This window comes from Lonchura striata, chromosome 9 (genome assembly GCF_050655825.1).
Source record: "Lonchura striata isolate lonStrDom1 chromosome 9, ASM5065582v1, whole genome shotgun sequence".
Taxonomy (NCBI): domain Eukaryota; kingdom Metazoa; phylum Chordata; class Aves; order Passeriformes; family Estrildidae; genus Lonchura; species Lonchura striata.
Window position 1 is genome coordinate 18762514 of NC_140711.1, and position 15622 is coordinate 18778135.

The window sequence follows — 15622 nt, forward strand, 5'->3', positions numbered from 1 at the left end:
CAGTCCCAGTCACATCTGGTCCTCCTTTTATCCTAAAACAAAGATAAATTCATATGTGAGAACAAAGAGATATCCATGTCATTTGGTGTTATTTTACAAAAGAGAGGAAAAAAAAGAAAAGACAACAAAACCTTTCTGGTTTTCCCATGTCAGCAATCAGAGCTTTAAATTCATGAAAGGAGATTTGCATTCATTATTTAACCACAAGGCAAGAAAATATTTTTAAAAAGAATTCAAGATTGACTAAACTTCCCCTTGGGTCTCCTTTCAGACATCTTCTGCAACCCCTCACACTACAAACATCCCCCTAGAAAAATGCATCTGCCAGGTTTTAAGACTTCTGCAATGCACCTTATTAGCATATTATTTTCCTAGTCCACCCCCAATCAATAATACTTACCTTTCTCTTATAGCATTTGATAGTTCTTAATCCATCCTACAGTATCTCACTCAGCCTGCCGCCCTGGATGTGTCCTGATTTCTGAGTTTGTCATCCCTGAACATACCTCAGATAATTGTTTGATTCTTTTCCTAAGTCCACCTGCAATTTTGGATACTTACATTACAAAAAAAAAAAAAATTCTTTAGCTTCAAAACTGCTGTTATTAATTATAACCATGGAAAATGTTATTTAGTGACTTAGGGCCCAATTCTGTTCCCACTACAATCACCTTCAGATAAAGTAGGATCAGGTTTTAGCTTCCAAAGGCTTAAATATTTAAATTAGTAGAGTTTGAATGGACTATACAGCATATTTTTGCTTAACGCAGGAATCCCATAAGAGATCAGAACATTCAAATGCTGAACTCTGATGCTGAGACATTTGGCATTGGGAGAAAGCTGTAAGTTATTTCTGCACTCTGGTGTGTGTCTGTGCAACTGCTGCAGAGAGTGCTGAAAATAAAATTGCTGCAGGTAACTCCTGATGCACAGTTTGGTACTGGGCAGAGTTTCTCATAAAAACTGCAAGACAACCTGAGTAATCTAAGAATGAAGGAGGAAATGGGGTGTTGGGGTAGAAAGTTTTGGCCTTACATGAGTCTGCAGAAAGACTCTAAAACGCTTCTTAAACTTCTGCTTGTTCTGTAGAAACCATCACAAGCAAGGCAATACAATAAAAATGGTATTACTCCCCCCAACAAATGAAGAGGGAAATGTTTCATATACAAACATTCAGGTCATATTATAATTGGCCATTGCACCATGAAAATTTAAGTTGTGTTCTATTCTGGAAAATCATTACTCACATGTTTGTTCAACTGTGTGCACCTCTGTGCCCACCTGAATTCAAATGTGAAGTTAGGTATATGCATACTTATGTTTAGGATTATCACTTTGACTTTAAGCTCCCAGGGCAAGGCTATGTATACATCGTTATCCATTACCGAGTTTGTAGTAGCAAGTAATGCTGTGATAGTTGTGTGCCAAATTATACAGTTTATGATAGGGAAAATCACAGAATTATAGCATATTCTGAGCTGGAAGGAGCCACAAGGATAATCAAGTCCAACTCCTGTCCCTGCACTGCACCTTCCCCAAGAGTCACACCATGTGCCCGAGAGCATCGCCCAAACACTTCTGGAGCTCTGCCAGGCTGGTCCTGTGACCCCTGCCCTGGGGAGCCTGGTCAGTGCCCAGCCACCCTCTGGGGGCAGAACCTTTTCCTGACATCCCACCCAAACCTCTCCTGACACAGCTTCAGGCCACTCCCTCAGTCCTGTCCTGGTCAGCACAGGGAGGAGATCAGTGCCTGCCCCTCCTCTTCCCCTCTGGAGGAGGCTGGAAGTGCCGAGGTGTCCCCTCAGCTCCTCCAGGGTGAACAGACCAAGTGCCCTCAGCTGCTGCTCACACGGTTTCCCCTCAAGGTCCTTCACCATTCACAGCTCTCCTTTGGACACTCTCTAATAGCTGAGTGTCTTCCTTGCATTGTGGTGCCCAAAACTGCCCCAGCACTCAAGGTGAGGCTGCCCTAGGTCAGAGCAGAGTAGGAGAATCCCCTCCCTTGCCTGGCTGTGATGCTGTGCCTCATACATCCCAATAAAAAACACGGATTCTATTCATATATTTTCATTGCTGTTGTGTTTATTTTGAAATATAAGGATGTTCCACACTAAGTTACTTAACTGCTTAAATTTGTCCCTCTGTGAAATATGTGAGACTTGATTTACTTTACAGATTTATTTCACATGGTTTGAATTATACCTGGTGGCTGCATATTTAGATACAAGTCACATGTGCTGACATGTAAATTTACCCAGCTTAAGCCAGAATCTCTTTTTTTGGTAAAACCTAACATCTGATCCCCTTTTCCACAAACACCAATCCAAGAAAAACCCCCCTGAGTAGAGTGGAAACTACCTAAGCCTTATATCACTTAGTGGTAGCTATCAGCATTACAGAATGTCAGAGGGTGTATCTACATCAGCATTCTGTTTCAAATCCAGAATTCATTTTTCTACCTTGTCATCCCTATTCACCAGATTTTGCCTCATACTGCAGGACACTGTCAGGCTGCACAATTCCCCAAATGAAACCCAAGGCAACTCCTGTGCACTTGCTGCTAAAGGGCATCTGGCCCATGGGACCTGGTGAGACAGGCAGTCCAACTGAAATCCCTAGCACTTATGATGAACCTGTATCTCTCTACAGATCAGATTTTACTTTCAGAGCTCACCAGAACACTCAGGCATTCATACTTAGTTTCCTATCAAAGTTCCCTATCATATATATTCCTCTATACCAGGACTTGTATTGATGTTTCCTCTAAATCTGATCAGAGGGTACAGAAAGATGAGCTTAAACATGCAGATATATAGGTATTATTTCTTTCTTACTTCAATTTCAAGCTCCTCTGCAAAGACATAACTAAAAACTGGTGGAAATGTTCTTGAGCACTACATTAATTTATGCTAAACTGAACACAGCTTTGCCCCAAATTTCTGGGATTCTTACTGTCTAGCACCGACTGTTAATACAATAGCATTGCAGCCTTTCTAATAGCAGTGTAAACATTTGGTTGATGATGTCCCTTAAACCAGCTGTTCTCATACCATGGTAGCTATAACAAAATCAATGATATCTGAATCAGAGCATCCTTTTCACTCACTACTCGCAATCTTTGTGGCAATTTGCAAAGCCCAATTTGTCCTTTTACTCAGTTTCACTAATCCAAGATGAAGACCTTAAAACCTCCCAAGAGGTGTTTAATTAATGACTGACATGAATACACAAACACTCAGACTGACACTGGAAGTTAACAAATATATCTACCATCCCTCAAGATTTATTGACAGTCTTGCTGAACTGCTGCTTATTTGCCCTCTAAACATTTTGGTTCAAATGCAGCCAGAATGCCTCCTCCTTCTTCAAACATTGTCATAATTTCATGAAGGAAAACAATTAGGTTTTACTTCACTTGTTTTCTGTTCTACTTGGTAAAAAAGCACATCAAGTACATCCACAGTAAGGATGTGTACTCTCCAGTATGTTTAGAACTCAAGCTTCAGCTCTTAAAATGCTTTCTCAGAAAAACACTTCTTTCTATCCCTTTTCCAAGGATATGTCATCCCAGATATAGAAAGACAGGCCAATGACTCATACAAAAATGGAAAGATAATTTGGATATTTCCCACTGTATCATAGATGTCAATGCAGTGTGTACAGCCACTCTGCCGCAGCATTACACATGCACGTGATGACTTTCTTGACATCTGCATTAGTTGAGTTAACAGAGATGTCAGAGAAATGCATTCTTGTAGAGTGCTGTTGACAGGATCAGAATGTCATTGCAAATGCTTCTCCTTCCTTCCCACAGTTCAGCAAAGCTGTTTGTGTTTATAACTAAAAAAATAATCGATTTATAAGAGATCTCTAATCCCTCTTTCTTTACAGAAGCTCACATCAGTAAGAAAAGTAATGAATTTTTTAATAGGCTGTAGTTGGTGTTTGGAATGTGCTACTTCTTTACAGGGATCCCACTCAGGAGTGCAAATGACAACCTTCTCCCCCTGGAAGGCTCACCCCAGAACTGTCTGTGGACTCAGGGGAGCAGGTCCTTACTATGATGCCCAAGAAAGGGACCAAGCCACATAATACTCACTTCACTGCTGTCACAATTTAGCATATATAAAATAGAAAAGTGGTCTTATAAAGGAGCAGCAAGATCCTACAGAAAAAATCTTTATCACCTTATTCAGCATGACCTGAAGAAGCAAAGGGATTAAGTAAAGGAGGAGTATCTAAAACAGTGTGGGATCTGGGATATGCCATGAAATATAAGCAAAATACTGTTACAGTAAGTAACACTTAGGGATTAAACTGGGCAAGTGAGGTAAAGAAAGGTTCCAAGATATTGAAAACCTGTTTCATCCTATGCCTTCCATTCAGAGGAATATGTAACTCAGCACTTTAGCTTTATGGCTACCACATCAGCTTGGGCTTCTTCAGCTCAACAGCAAGAAATGAATTTCACAGAAAGAATGTTTCATTTCTCAGAAACTAATAATGGGAAAAAGATTATTTGCAAAAGCTTAAAAAAAAAAAAAAAAAAGTGTGGTTGCTCTTTTAAAACAAATACCCAAAAAGCAAAAACCAAACACAAAAAAACAAACCACCAAAAAAACCCCAACAACAAAACACACACACACACACACAAAAAGAAGTGAAAAACCTGTAATTACTTCATAGCAGCTAGTATAAGTAACAATACTGAACAAATTGCAGTGATTACAAAATCCTCTATAAATATGGGTAGCACTATTCTTGACAATAATTAGTGTACAGCATCTTCTCAATAGTATCATGATTAATATTTATTCTGATGTCGTTTTTGTTCTGGGAGCTAGGAGGAGAGAAAGGGAAGGGAGACAGCATTCTAAGAGAACTATGTTTGAGAAGCAGAACCAAAAGAAAAAAATATGCTTTATTTTTCTGCTTACTGTCATTTCCCCTCCCCTCAAAAAGGCAATGCAAATGGTGCTTTACTGGTTTTAAAAGTAAAGACAGAAATTATGTGGAGTTGGGACTGCTGAATTATTCATGAGTTCTGATTGAATGGGATCATTATCTCTGGCCTTACAAGCTAATAAATACTGTCTAATGCCTGGGTACTGTTTTGATCTAATAGTGTCAGAGAAAAAAAAAAAGACAAAAAAAAGACTTCTTTTTTGCAAGCTAGAGCCTAAATTAGGGAGGAGCTCCCTGATGAGCTCATTGCAGGAAAACCATGGGGTTTTTTCCCTTCCATTGACTACAAGGTTCACTTTGCAGTTCTCAGTCTCATTTGCTGCAAAGGCATTTTAACCTGGGCATGAGGTTAAGATGTTGCTCAGTGGTATCTACACAATTACTCATAAATTCTTATTCCTTTCTTATCCTCAGTAGTCTTATCCTTGCCCCCTCCCCGCCCCAAGGTTTTCCAGTCTCTTGCACCTTGCAGTAGAAAATACCCAAAACCAGAGTACTTTCAGAAGCAGACAGAACACAGGAAATTATTATTCTATCTAATCATCTGTCTGTCAGCAGTCACATAATCTTAAATTGCATTGTTCTGTGATTTATTTCAGGATTTATTGTCCTGAGTCTACACTTGATTTAATATCATAAACTAAACATTTTGTATGGAACCTGAATTAAAGTTCTGCTCAGAGAGACATCAAAAAATAAGAGGAATTTGTTAGAGTACAATACAAAACAATATATGTTGATAATATTTGAAACAGCAATAACAAAAAATAATGGTTCAAAACCCACATAAATTAAAATTAAAGCCAAGGTATTTCATTGGATATTTTTCCATATGCTTTCTTGAGGATTACTTTTAGAACAAGACTTGTTTCAATAAGAGGAAATAATTAGGATATTATTACAAGTTTAAAAACCCCTCATAATTAGATAGGGATTAGTAACTTCGTTTTCATATGATTAACACAATAAAACCCATTTTTCCCCAAAGTAATCTGAGGCCTATTAAGCAACATGAGATCATATATCAAGGGGCCTTTTAGTAATTCAGCAGTTTGTAACATTTACACAGACTGAGAGCCTTCCACAAAACAGCTGGCTTCTTTCTATCAAAAAACCCATGGTTTTGGGCACATTTATTTCAAGGTCTAACACAGTCCTTGGAACCATAATATTTAATTAAGGATTTTTTTTAACACCAGTTAGAACTGTGTGAGCAGCTAGGGGGAAAGTGTGAATGGTTTCTCAAATTGTGTATAAGTAATGGAGCTCTCCACTCTTAGTAGTCTAGCATGGAAGGACCTGCCTGGTACATCTGGATTTTAAGGAGTATCTCCTAATAATTGGCACATTTAAGTTTAAAAATGCCCAGGTTTATGGTATTTTTTTACTCTAATAATGTTAAATGCTTAGCTCCACTATGATAACTGGGCTAAATATGAAGCAAATTATTGACACATTTGCCACTTGCACACACAGCTCATAAACAATAAGTGATAAAGAACAGATGTGACATAAATTTAGGTTTGTGGGTCTATTCAGTGGAATAATTCTCCAAACATTACCTTTTGAGTCTGTCTTTTTAGTGCTTTTATCATCAGCAAAAATACAAAACTGTTCCTTTGTTGTTATTAAGTAGGAACATGTTCACCCATCCTGGCTTTTCCACATTTTCTGCATATGATGCCAGTCCCTGCAGCCAATGAGTCCTTCAGACAGTGGCCATTATCTGTCACACTCCTGGACCAAAATAACAAATAATATGCCTGGAGGTGCTGCATTTTGTGACTGCTAGTTTCCCCTCATGGCATATGCCTAGATAGACTCAGATGAGAGGTGATTGCACAAAACTGTGATTGTGAGATGACTTAGCAGAACCCGTGATGATGTCCTAATGGCCTCCTGCAGAGGGGAGCAGGGGTAATTGTTTGTCAGGGGAAGGAACACATCTGAAAGGAGGCATCCTCTGCAAACCAGGCAGCCATGTGGAAAAAAGAGAGGAAGAATCACAATGCGGTAAGGCTGCGTTCAAGACTAATAAAATGAATAACAAAGAGGTGAAAAATGAAACAATATTATCAGGTTTAAAAAAACCTGTCAATGGTGGACTCTGGGTTAAAAAATAAACAAGCCATCTCCAGATAATATGGTTCTTTTAAAATTATTAAGTCAAATTCTCTGACTCCTAGCAAGGAAAGTTAGTGCAACAAACCCAGGGAATGCAAATGTATTCCCCAGCATCAAAAACAGGCACAGAGAGACCCTTCCTTGCTGTATGTTCTCACCTGTAACAAGGTGGCTTGATAGTCACCAACCATTTGCTGCATCATTTTCTTCTTCCAGCTCTTTAATTTTCCATTTAAAATATTTGTTTTTCATGTGATCACTGCTTAGAAAACTGACATCATCCCAACATCCTATCTATAGCAAAGCTATTGGAATTGAGAAATGAGAAACCATCAATGTCAACCCAGGCAATTAGGGCATCAGTCACATCAGTGGGAACTTGCCTTTAATATCAACTGGGGCAGAAACAGGCCCTTAGAGTATATTAAGGGCCTTATTTTATACGCTTTCAGCATCTTCTATTTGATCAAAAATAAACTGGAGCAAATAAGCTAATTAATCGCACACAGAACAAATTCCCATGTCTTTCCACCCTACATCTAAATTATTTAATTTTAACTACAGAGTAACAAACTTACAAATCTCAACAGAAATAATAATAGCTAATAATCAATCAACTGATGATAGCTTCACTCTCCTTTAGGTAGCAGCCACGATTTTTTAAATTTCATGTGTGCTCATTATTCCACTCATTATACCTTGCCAATGGGCCTCTGGTAAAGAGCCACTCAAAACCATGAGTTAGATGGGGTAATCGTTGACTGTCCTGTGTTCATTCATCTACACCAATGTCAAAAAGCTTGCTTCTTTTGTTTTCTGAAAACAATACCTTCTGAATTCACTGTAAAAGGAGCAGAGCATTGAAAAATACCTTCAGATCTACCTGCAATTGAAAAAGCATCCACTACAAGCAATTAAATGAAATTTGCAAACAGAATTGGACAAATTATACCTCTTTTTTGCTTTGATGGTTAACTTGGGCCTAATAAAGCCATAAAAAGAGTTTAAGAAATAAATATTACAGAAATTAAAATAACAATTTACTCTGCATCAACCTAGTGTTAAATGCTTCATTTAATTTTCAAATAATCTATTTTTAAACCTTTTTCCCCAATTGGAGGTTGATTTTTAAACAGGAGAGTAGTCTCACAAAAATTTGTTTTGTTTAAAAATGTTCAAATGAAGCATTTTAGCATATTCCAAAAAAAATCTCATCTTTTCCATTTACTTTTTTTTCCTACCAAAATTATCCACCGCAATTCATCAAAACTTTCAATTAACTCTTAATCTCTTAAAAAACACTACATTTTGTAATCATATTTCCCTAGAACAAATGTTATTTAGTCCCATTCACAAACATTTTGGATAAAGTTTTGAGTTTAAGAATCTCTCTTCAAAAATATGCCAAAAATATGCTAAAAGCCAAGTACAAAGTCTAAGACAGGCAAGAACATAGGAGCATTAGTTGAGCAATGACTGCCAAGTACTGACCTGTTTGAACACCAGCTGAAGTGTGTGAAGGCCCTTCCACTCTGCAGTGTTTCTCCTCACAGCGAAAAAAAAGAAAGGAGAACAAAGAAACCAGACAACAAAAAAGCCTGTTTTAGTAACTACAATTATTCCACAATCTTGATAGAGAAAAATAAATAGGTCATTAACGTGGCAGTATGAGGGCTGGTCAAAAATCCATCACAAAACTGTTTTAATGGGAAATTGAGTTTTCAACAAAACTAAATTATCTTCTTGGGTTAATAATTTATTAATTTATTAATTATTTATTATTTAAAAAAAATAGAAATTGAATTCAAAAGGAAAAATTGATTTTTTTTTCCCCCTGAAAAATGGCAGGGGGGTGGGGAGAGGGGTGTTTGCTCTGCCTTTGACATTCATAAAAGTGAGCTTCCTATGGGCAAACTGGTCTTGGACACACTGCTGAAGAAAGAGGGAATTATTTGCTCAGTGACCTGCCCATATTCCTACTTCACCAGAACTACTGAGATGAGCCTTCAGTCTCAAAAGAGACCATGCAGTAGCATAATTGAAAATAAAGATAGGTTGCCTAACAAACGAAACCCAAGTCTGGTTAATAACTTCCTAAAAAAAAAACCCAAAAAACAGATCTACATATCTCCCAAGATGTAACAAATATTATAAACATGAAAATACAGACAATGTGGTGTGAGGAGAGACATGCTGGGTTTTGGATTTTACTTGTTGGTTCTGTTCTCACATTCATTGTTCAAGTTCTGAGCAATTATCCTTCTGCTAAACTCAGAGTCCATGAAAGTCTGTAAATTTTCTATTCTATGTACAATGTGCTACAAATTCTTACACTTATAATATATCCAAATTTTAAACAGCTGGACAAGGTGATTATTGTAGGGCTCTTCCAACTGAAATTTTCTATTCTATACAACTCCTTGAGATACCAGAAGTCTTTTCTAGTTCTATTATATTGTGTGCTCAATTGAAGCTTGAATCTTTTTATGATATTGGAGAATCATATGAGATTCTTTAAAAAACATTAAAGTGATAGAAAAGATAAAAATCACCATTTCTTTCCTAAAGCTTTCACCACAAGTTTTATAAATATGATTTTAAAATACTTTATTACACTACTTAATTAGTTTTTAAAAATTATTGAGACTGTAGTTCTGAGTGAGTTTCCTTCTACTGTAACACTGGAGAGAACTTACAGGTAAATGCCAGAATACCAGCATATGCTTTAAAACAGAACATTAAAAATTTTAAGCACAGCTTTTATCCTATTAGTTTTGAAAATTATAAAGGTCAACCAAAAAAGTAAACTGGCTGCAAAGCAATCCTTTTGCAATGATTCCTTTTGCAGCACACATTTTCTTCCTTTTACCATACAGAAGGCATTTAAATATTCCTACAGCTACCTTCATCCCAAAGGTAGAGCCCTGAGTATGCATTTAAGTCTTCACATATGCTGGCATTTGGGGAGCTTTTCTACTCAAAACCACATGAGAAGCAATTGTTCAAGCCTCCCCCACCTTCTTCAGAACAGCTTTTTACTAAATCATTGGAATTTGGTTGGAATAAAATAAAATATGCCATAGACTAATAATATGGACAAGAATCAGGAAACCTTCTGAAAGGGATAAAATGCCCCAATATATTTGCAGTTGAACACTAAATAGTTTATATTTAATAAAGAAAGGAAAATTTATTGAAAACGATGGAGGAAATTGCTAGATAATTAAATACTGTGAATTCTTATGTATGATAAATCCAGGCTGAACGGCTGTCATGGTTTCTTTTCTGTATAAAGTAGAAAAAGCAGTAAGACATAATTAGTACTGAAATGCAAAATCATACAACTGGCTTACAGTGTCTTGAAAAGATCACATCATTATAAAACATGTTGGGAGAGAAAAAGACCCTGTAAAATGTGCTGGAGGTACCAGCCAGACTGTATGATCATTCATGAAGAAACCTCAACCTACAGAGAGGTAGGAAGACTTTTGAGAGGAATTACAGCTCTAGGAATTTAATGCAAGTTTTGTTCTTGTGACATTGGGCAGGATTTCACTGCTACTTCAAAACATAATTTTTCAACAGGAAATCAAAACAAGACTAAATTGAAAAAGAAATGCTGTGCTAAATGAAGTCTAATTTCTCTCCTACATTTTTTACATCAGTGAGTATATTAAAATACTCTATACTTAGTGTGTGAATAATAATTTGCTGAATTGTATCCAAGCTAGTTACTTACCTGAACTAAGTCAGATAAAGTAGACATGGGAAGCTCAAACTCAAGAACAGCTATTTTTTTTAATTTTCCTTCCTTAATTTCAGACATCACACCTTGTTCAGTTTGCACCCCTGGCAGTCTGCTAAATCATTCTTCTTCAGAACAAAAATAGCATAACAGCATAAATTCCACTTTACACAGAAGTGAGAACAGAAAGTATTCAGTTTAGCAGGCACTTCAAATGAAATATTTCCCCTCCTACCAGGCATTACCTCTCTGTTCCAGCTGTATTTTTCTATCTTACTGTATACTCCTCTGGTGGAATCTTGTTGCCTTGCTAGGAAAACATAAAATGAAATTAGCAACTGGCCAACAGTGAATCACAGGTGGTAGTGACTGCAGGCAGCTCTAAAGATGGCACCATTACTTGTCCATGCAAGAGACAGGACAAGAGGAAATGGCCTTAAGCCAGGGGAAGTTTAGATTGGATATTAGGAAAATATCTTTGCAGAAAGGTGAAGGTTTGTTCAAGCATTGGAGGCTGCCCAGGGATAAGTCATTGAGCCTCCATCCCTGGAGGTGTATAAAAACCGTGCAAACGGGGCATTTAGAATCATGGTTTAGAGGTGGATTTGATAGTGTTGGGTTAATTGCTGGACTGGATGATATTAAGGGTTCTTTCTGACCTAAATTATTCTGATTCTAGGAAAAAACAATTGTTTTGTGCTATGCATCTATTTTAGTAAGCTTTCATAATTTAGTCTTGGACTCAAATTGAATTTTTTGCATAGTAGCACACATTGTATCTTGCTGCTATATTGAAATTTTGTATTGTCAACCAGCAAACACACATGTGAGTGTTTAAGGGCATAGGCGGCTCTGTTCCAGAAGGTGCCTGCTCCTGAGTGTAACTGTGTTGCAATGTTGCTTCACCAAGTTAATAAGGCTTAACTATTTTTCTCCTGTTCCAACAGCTAGTAACAAAGTATTGGAGAGTTTTTTAATGGAATATTGGAGTAAAATTATCAAGATCTTTCTTCTCTAATAGATTACTCTTCCATGCTAGAACTTGTCCATAAAAGCTTCAATTAAAGGTACTCCTTTTCACTTTTAACACACATACCAAGGGGTCAAGAGCACTAAATAATCCCTGACATCACCAAGAGTGAAAGAGATAAGGGACTTCACAGAGGGTTCTCAAACAGGATGTGACAACAGCACCCTGTGGGGATCCATCAGCTTGTGGAGAATCAGCCAGGACTGGCCATGTTGACTGTTGAGTTGTAAGAGACCCTTCAGGCTCATTCCCACTATGAATTCCTAAGGCCAGCAGAACTCCAGAAGAGAGCATGACACAGCCCTAGTCCAGGAACCAGGTTTAAACTGTTCAGGAGGCAGATGTTGGCTGTGTGCCTGTCTCTCTGAGCCTATGGACAAATCACAGCTATACAGAATGGAATTTTATATTGAGAAATCTCTGTGAGACAGTCAAGCCAACCACCTGAAATCCACAGTTTGAACACGGCAGGACATGAATTTGAGGTTTCCAGGCAAGCATTCTGAGTCAGATGTTTCATAATGTGCAGTTTCACTGTCAGTCTGAGGAAGTATCAACAAAACTGGTATTGAAAAACTCCTTCTATAAATGAGATTTTTGTGAGAAAAAAAAAAAAAAAAGCATTTTCCAGTTAATTCCACTGTGGCTTAGTCTTACTTTCTTCCTGGTAGATATCCCTAAGAAATGACACACAAAACAGAAAAATGTTGATTGGCCATGTTCTACCTCAGTCTGATTTAGCATAACACTGCAGTATTTTCCTGTGTCTTTTATATTCCCAATCACTTGATTACGGAGTTGCATCATTGCTGAACCCTGGGCCATAAAAAATAAAGGAACACAATGACAGTCAGCCAAAACAACACTAACAGCTGCTTGTCTAGACATATTAGTAGTGTCCTGAAACCTTGGCAGCCTGGTGATATAATCTAAAAAAATTTGTGTCTCTATTCTTGAAACGTCTTATTGTGATTATGTAAATCTAAAACTCATTTATTTTCACTGCAAAACATAAAAATACAGGCAAAGGAAATAATGAATAATTTCACCCTTGGTTCCTAGCAAACAGTATGATTCAAAGGGAGGTATCTGCAACCTTTCTTCTCTAATGAAAGTCTCCTGTGACCTGCATATTCTATAACATGAAGAGACAAATTAATAAACAGTCTTACAATGTAATTGTTTTCTTTCAGTTATATGTGCTTATTTTGTTCTGGCAATTATTTGTTTATAAGCCATTAAGTAATTTGTAAAACATATTTGATGTTCCATCTCTGATTTAATTAGTAGAATACAGTCCCTTTGCAATTAAAAATAAAGGTTAACTTTTTACAAAATTCCCTGTAGAATTTAACATTTCATTTCTTATGTTTCTTACATCCACTTCTAATTATAAAGAGATGGCTTTGTTCAATTAAAATGTTCACATAAAGTCCACAAAATATCATCACGAATAACAGAAGCTATCAATAGTTCCCACTAATCACCCTGTAGTCTAAGTTTGTGGTTCATCAAATTCTGAAGGAATTAAAAAACCAGGAAAGTAATTAATGGGCTCTGGCTTGTCCTAGCCATAAAAGACATTAACAGCTACAGTTAAAATAAGGAAGTTCTTGAATAACATACCAGAAATTTGGGTGTTTCACTTCCCTCCAACTTGCTTTTGTGACTTTTCAAAGTTACATGGAGTGGTCAGTGATCCAGTCTGCAATTTTTCTGGACTTCAGCTGCACTGCATGTTTGAAAAAACTGAGCACCTTGGAAGAAAAGGGCAGTCTTTAAAGACAAAGCCTTACACCAAATGTCTGAAGTTTCAAGGGCATTTAATGGCTAGAGATATTTCTACTTTCTTGGCTGCTCAGAAGAGGCTGAGAGGTAGGCAAGATGAAGAGGGAGATCAGAATTTGACCCTCTGTTTCTGTCACTTTAATATTTGGCATTTCTGTGGCCTAAAAAGACTGGGGAAATCATTTAAGAACTAATGAAGAGCTATTTACCTCCTAAATCTTCTTCCCTTGAGTAATGAAATAATTACCCTCCCATAATCATGGAAATATTCAACTTGAATCTTAAATTGAGCTGTTGTGAAAAGTGGTAGTGATGTTACATAGGTGATCACCATGGTAACGTTTGGGAACTGCACTGTCGTCAGCCAAGAATATCGCTCTGCTTTTCCCATAGCAGTATAAGAGACTGGAAATGAACTCTTCCAAGATCCCATATTGAGAAGGGAAAGTGAACATTTATCTGTCTTACCTGCTAGGACAAAGGCTTAAAAAGAAACACACAAGTCCATCAAAATCACAAAACAGCCAACCCCTTCAAAAATCCGCTCACCAGCACACTGTCCATGCACTGAATTACTTTGAAATGTGATATTTCTGTTTGCTAGTTATGTTTTGTTTATTCTCTGTACATTAAGTCAAGACAGATCCCAAAGGAACAACATGGTAGGATTACAAGGAAAAATCAGAAGATTTTATTTGCATAACTTTGATAATTAGACAGCCTACAAACTATTAGAGCAGTTACCCTTTAACTTGGCTCTTTCACAAATGAGCCCTCTACTTCTGCTTGAACCTTTGATTTCTTATGCAATATGATTTTCTACTTTGGCAATAGTAGTCACTGCATCTGAAGACTGTTTACTTCAGGCCACCCAATCCAAGTAGCCCAAGAATAAATCTTGCTCCCTACTCAAGGGGCAGCTCAAGGGAAGATCAGTACTAAGAACATTGCTTTTGTTAATAGTCAAAGGGCCATACTTTAAATATTCACCCCTTATAAAAATGTTCTGAGGTTAAAACCTTTCAGAGTATGTAAAACATTCAGGGCAGAAGAGATGGGCAATTTTTATGACACTTTTGCAAACCAAGGGATGAAGCTAATGTGCACTACAAACAAGGACTCTGTATCAAAGCTGAAGGAGTTACACATCTCCCAGCTCTAAGATATTCACTTTGAAAGTTGTTTTTCTGCCTTAATGCTGAGTGATATGAAAGCATAACCATTCAAAGAGGAGATTAAGTATCTGGGATACTAATTTTCCATTAAGCAGGATAGAGAAATTGAAGTGTCAATGATACTCGAGTACACACTGCTGTGGAGATGGTAGATAAGATGCCCAAACTGCATTGGCAGTTTACAGCTAAAAATGATTCTATGGGTTTTTGCTAAAATGTAAAGTTAATTAAAAATCCAAATCATAACCAAGAAAATTTTCAGAAAGAACTAATACGCCTAGCAAATTATAAGTAAGCGGAGGATTACATTCTTCTGTTAAGGATGTTCTCTCTTCTGAAGAATTAATATACCTGAGGAACATTCACAATCATTTTTCAGGCAGTATAAGGAAAGCTGCATTCCAGGTTTCTGCAATAAAACAGCATGCTTGCAGGTGAGGTGAGAACAGTAATAAAGGCAACATATCAAGGCTCTGAAAATATTCTGAATTTCACTTGAAGTCATAAGTGATCTATGGAGTTCATAGTGGATTTCTAAAGGCCTAACCTTTATCTAGTGGTTACTGAATTAAAATATTCTCTGATAATGATGAGATTCATCACTCCTTACATTACCTACCTAAAACCTAGGCACCTGGTGTAACCTGGCTTTCTTTGTAGGCAGTGACAAATGATGCATGAACATACAAAAGGTAAGATACCTTTTCCTAAACACTTCTCAGCATTCAGAAGGCAGTTGTCATATCTTCACACTTCTTTTCCATGGAACAGAGCTTTATATCCTAAACTTGGCTT

At 37.2% G+C, this 15622-nt stretch overlaps 1 long non-coding RNA gene across 3 annotated transcripts in view; it reads right to left on the minus strand.

Moving 5' to 3' along the window:
* Positions 1-15622, minus strand: part of LOC146766643 (uncharacterized) — a 144403-nt gene that overhangs the window by 78315 nt on the left and 50466 nt on the right. For all 3 annotated transcript variants that reach the window (XR_014957222.1, XR_014957223.1, XR_014957221.1), the window contains one exon: positions 1-15622. This exon is cut by the window's left edge and continues 26366 nt beyond it; it is cut by the window's right edge. This is a non-coding gene — a long non-coding RNA (uncharacterized LOC146766643).